The 5316-nt window shown below is 44.6% G+C and overlaps 1 long non-coding RNA gene across 1 annotated transcript; it reads right to left on the bottom strand.

Annotated features, from left to right (window-relative positions):
* Window positions 1-756: 756 nt before the first annotated feature.
* LOC4326275 (uncharacterized) lies at window positions 757-2941 on the bottom strand. The gene is made up of 3 exons (XR_010738902.1): window positions 2274-2941; window positions 1685-2063; window positions 757-1224 (listed from the first exon to the last, which is right to left on the bottom strand). It is a non-coding gene; the product is annotated as an uncharacterized lncRNA (long non-coding RNA).
* Between the last annotated feature and the right edge of the window lie 2375 nt (window positions 2942-5316).

The following is a 5316-nucleotide window of genomic DNA, read 5'->3' as shown; positions in this document are numbered from 1 at the left end:
CAGTAATAACGTTTTCAAAGAGTACCACACCAAGGAAATTATTTAACTTGTTGACGTAGTGCCTGTCTTGCAAGACACGGATTGTTCCTGTCAAAGGAAATACAAAACATTCTCGAGCCAATCCACCAATTATATTCATCATCTCAAAAAACATAAATATCACAATCATTTACAAGAGAGAATTTTTTTTGAAAACAGCTTTTGGTGAGCTTCCATGCATTTTACAAGAAGGTGGTTGAGAGCATATGCATTACACGGTGTGAATTATTATCATTTAGGCCCCGTTTGATTTAGATTATTAAGCTAATTATTATTGTGGATTATCTACTATAAATTAAATATTTTGAGAATAAACTTAAAAAATAGCTTAAAATAAATGGACTAAACAAAAATCAATTTCTAGAGCTATCCATATTCCACAGTAGGAACTAAATTCTAGATCACTCGATTCAATCAGAAGATACAGTGACAAGGTAATGACGTAATGTTCCAAAATAGAACTCATATGCCATTTGCAAACATCTCGACCTTCTACATACAAATCTAAAGATCCACTTGTACTAATTCAAGTTCATTTGTCAAGCATATTAAACGGATAGCAAACGCCAAGCTGCAGTATGAAAATAGCCCGAATTTTAAATGATTTCGTAAGTAATTACCAGGGGCCACTCAAAGTTTAGTTCGTCACCTTGCAATATTTTACCAACCAAAAAGCAAATTTCAGGAAATATTTCACTTGATGTAGATTATGGTAAGTAGGAGCAAGAAAAACTCAAACCGTGTAATAGGATCATGCCCAACAAATCCATCTTCACTGTTTATAGAGCCAGTACACGCGGATTAAAAATTAAAGTTCAACAAAGTTCAATGGATTTACTCTAGGTCTGTAGCAAACCCCTCTTGATCATAGCCATGTGCTGGTGAGGTGCTTGTATGATGTTCTTGATGTCCCACATGGCCATCCAGTTGGTGTTTATCATTTCTAGCACAAACTTGATGTCCTCTATTGAAACAAAGTCTAAGTTGATAAAACAAAGGACATAAATCTGTGGATTTCTGATAGGTATTAAGTTGGTACCCTGCTTATAGCTTTCAGCTCTCATAAGAGTGTGAAGGTGAAGAAATCAAAATAGCTACATAGAACGGACTGAAATCACTGTATTTTACATGGGTGTAAAGTTGGTACCCTTTTGTTGCTTTCAGATCTCATAAGCTGATGTTTTACTGTAGAAAGGAACCAAACAAAATTTTGTCAGACATCAGCGTAAGAAATTAAGAAGTAGGTGGCACTAATAGAAATTAAGAGGGCTAGCTGTGCAAACTATATCTTACTATTATGCCTTGATTTGACAATCCTAATTGATTTTACTACTATATTCCAAATGGAATTTTTTCTAAGAAAACACACATATATATCTTGAGAGAAAAGATTTTACTTCTCAAGAGAAACCTGTACTAATTTACTAAACTCGAAATTACTTGTGCTCTTGGATACATTTTCATGCAAAAATTTACAGGCACAATGTATGCAAAATAGATAAAATCCCTATAATACTAACCTGGATTTGAAGAATGCTATGACACTGATAAAAGGAAAATAAAAACATTGTTGCTCCATGAATAGAAATCTCCAACATTCACAAAAATAGCATGAAAAAAAATTGAGTGCAAGAAACCGACTTGCCTGTACCTTGACCTGGACAGCATGTGCCTCACTCGCACGCATCAATGAAACCAGATGAGACAAGTCTTCAGCAACTGGGTTGGAGGGGACTGCTACCTCATGCGTGACCTGGTTGTATCATTGACGGCCAGCTAAGAGACGGGACATCCAATGGAGATCACTGCCAACAAAAACTACAGTTCATTTTGTCCTTCCATAAGCATGGAAAATATGATCCAAAATGATGGCAGAACATGCAAACTGGAATTGCGGGAGCCTCAATGGATGACCATATGTTCAAAAGCTTTGCAAACTGGAATTGCGGGAGCCTCAATGGATGACCATATGTTCAAAAGCTTTGCTTAAATCGACGAAGTTCAGTAGAAATCTTGTTTTCTACCTTCAGAATTACAGTAGTACAAATGCAAAGGTTAAGTAGAATACACTAAGAACCATTGAATTGTTAATTTGAAAGCAGCAAACAATCAACCAGAAATTTGGTCAGTATGACATCTATAAATTGTCAAATTGTAAACAGGAGATGATGCTAGTGCTAGCTAAGCATTTCATCAAACACATTGCAAGCATGAATATAGAACATCAACCTCACCTGTTGCTGGTGTTGCTGGTGTCCTTATCTGCTAGCATGAATGATGTCCAACGGCCCTAGTCCTGTGCCCTCGTTCCAGCGCATCCCTGATAACAACAACAATGAAAAATCATACAGGATGTTGATGATGACAGCAGTGGTGGCACAGGTGGCGGTCCTAGGGGTCGTCGGCTCTGCCTCCGGTCGGCACCCTCTCCTATGACCGCGCCGGCGGCCTGCTCCTCCCCGGCACCTCTGTTGGCGCTCGCCTCTTGCCCAGTCAACCTCGCCGATGCTGACGGGCCATGCGCAGCGACCTCCAGCCCTCCTCCAATGGCCCCCTCTCCTCCTAGCAAGACTCTCCGCCACCTCATATCCCCTTTCCGGCAGGCGGCACCCGGATGTCCGGCCCGCGCGCCGGCGCGCGCGAGGAGTCAGCGGGGTAGGGGGAGCAGAAGTGCAGAACCCGCCTCTCTTTCCTCTCCATCGCGGCGCGGCGCGGCGCGAGCAGGGAAGCAGGCAGCGGCGGGTAGGGTGAGGCGGCTCCGGCGGGTGCGCGCGAGGAGGAGGCGAGCAGCTCCAGCGGGAGGCGGCGGCAGCGGGCTGGCGCGCTCTAGGAGGAGTCGAGCGGCTCCGGCGGGAGAAGGCGGCGGCGCGCTGGAGCACAAAAGGGAGCGTTCCCTTTCTTTTTTTCTTTGACCGATCCCTAACCGCTGTTTAGACCCTCGCAAAAAAAAACCGCTGTTTAGAAGTGGGAGATCGCTAATTGTTTCTTTTTTTTTTCCGCTAACCGCTGTTTACCACGTGGGAATCGCTAATTGCAGAGGTTGATTTAACTTTTGATATAAACCGTTGGATGAACGGATCTAAGGGTCAGGAGAGAGAGGTGTTGGATGAACTTGGTGCTTTTTATATTGGTATAGATAATGGAAATATATAATGATTTCACCGCTAGCTGTCACATATAACTCAACAGCAATATATCCTTGTGCCACCCTAGCTAATCGAAGGAAGAAAGTCAAAGGTCATTCCTGCAGCTACAGGTAGCACAATTTTCTAATTAATCTGGCCTGTACTGGAATCTCTTCAGTGTCTAACAGTTGAGTAGGTATGTCCATATGCATGATCAGGTTCAAGTACTGCATGTTTACGGCAAACAAATGAAAAACAAGTTTCGGATGATTAATTGAGATGCTAGTGGAGAAACCATCTTTGATCGGTCTGGCAAAATCCACAATAGTCTTGGATTTAAAAAGAACCAGGACTAAAGATTGTTTTTAGTCCCGGTTATAAAAATTTTGATCTTTAGTCCCGGTTGGTAACACGAATCGGGACTAAAGATGCCAGATGCATGTCAGGGGCCCGAGGAAGATCACCACTTTAGTCCTGGTTGGTACTAATGATCTTTAGTCCGGTTGGTAGTACCAATCGGGACTAAAATTAAACACATAGTATATAATCCCTATCACTTATCCTCTCCTCCATAGTTATAACTTAGACAGATCGAATCTCACCCCCTCTCCTCAGATCTATCCTCTCTAACTCTCTTCCTCATCCCCTCTTCTCCAACTCCTCCCCCTTCTCCCCTTCCTCCTCCCCCCTCCTCCCCTTCCCATCCAGCGGCCCGGCCGGCGGCGGGGCCACGCGCGGCGGCGAGCGGCGGCGGCCGTGGCGGGCGGCGGGTCGGCCGGCGGCGGGGCGAAGGCCGGCGGGGCCGCGCGCGGCGGCGGGCGGCGGTGGCCGTGGTAGGCGGCGCGGGCGGCGGGCGGCGGGGCCGCGCCCGGCGGTCGTGGCGACCGGCGGCAGCAGCGGCATTCTTTTTTTTAATTTGTTATGATTCACTTAGATGTATTTGACTGAGAAGTTACAAATTTGTGATTCATTGTTTGGATCTGTGATGTATTTGAGTAATTTCTTAAGATATTGTGATGTATTTGATTTGTGTGTATAAGTAACTTTATGATTTGTGATGTGGATTTGGTGATGTGAATTTGGGATGTTAGTTTGATTTGGGGATTGATTTGGGAATTTGCCTACTTGATTCGGGAGAAAATAAAAAGGAAAAAAGAAAAAGAAAAAGAAAAGGGACCATCTGGTACTGCCGCTACTGTCTCTTTAGTCCTGTTATCAACCGGGACTAAAGATTCCCTCTCTTTAGTCCCGGTTATTTCAACCGGGACTAAAGATGTCCATCTTTAGTCCCAGATCTTTACTCTCGGTTAGAAAACCGGGACCAAAGGGGGTTCCCAACCGGGAGTAAAGATGGTTTCTCTACCAGTGCTCACTGCCCTCACAGGCCGTCTTCAGGTCCAATTTGTAGGATCATAAAGGGTATTTCCCACTACAAAAGTTAGCCAGTGATCTTTAGTCCCGGTTGGTACCACCAACCCAATCAGGACTAAAGATGGACATCTTTAGTCTCGGAGCCTTACTCCTGGTTAGAAAACCGGGACTAAAGGGGGTTCCCAACCAGGAGTAAGGCTCCGAGACTAAAGATATCCATCTTTAGTCCTGATGGTTGGTACCACCAATCATCAGGACTAAAGATGGATATCTTTAGTCTCGGAGCCTTACTCCTGGTTGGAAAACCGGGACTAAAGGGGGGTTCCCAACCAGGAGTAAAGATGGTTTCTCCACCAGTGTACCAACCATCAGGACTAAAGATGGATATCTTTAGTCTCGGAGCCTTACTCCTGGTTGGAAAACCGGGACTAAACCGGGACTAAAGGGGGGTTCCCAACCAGGAGTAAAGATGGTTTCTCCACCAGTGTACCAACCATCAGGACTAAAGATATCAGGACTAAAGATGGATATCTTTAGTCTCGGAGCCTTACTCCTGGTTGGAAAACCGGGACTAAACCGGGACTAAAGGGGGGTTCCCAACCAGGAGTAAAGATGGTTTCTCCACCAGTGTACCAACCATCAGGACTAAAGATGGATATCTTTAGTCTCGGAGCCTTACTCCTGGTTAGAAAACCGGGACTAAAGGGGGGTTCCCAACCAGGAGTAAGGCTCCGAGTCTAAATATATCCATCTTTAGTCCTGATGGTTGGTACCACCAATC

The sequence above is a fragment of the Oryza sativa genome, chromosome 1 (assembly GCF_034140825.1).
Source record: "Oryza sativa Japonica Group chromosome 1, ASM3414082v1".
In the NCBI taxonomy this organism is placed as follows: domain Eukaryota; kingdom Viridiplantae; phylum Streptophyta; class Magnoliopsida; order Poales; family Poaceae; genus Oryza; species Oryza sativa.
The sequence above is the reverse complement of the archived record's forward strand: the minus strand, read 5'-3'. Positions and strand labels throughout refer to the sequence as shown.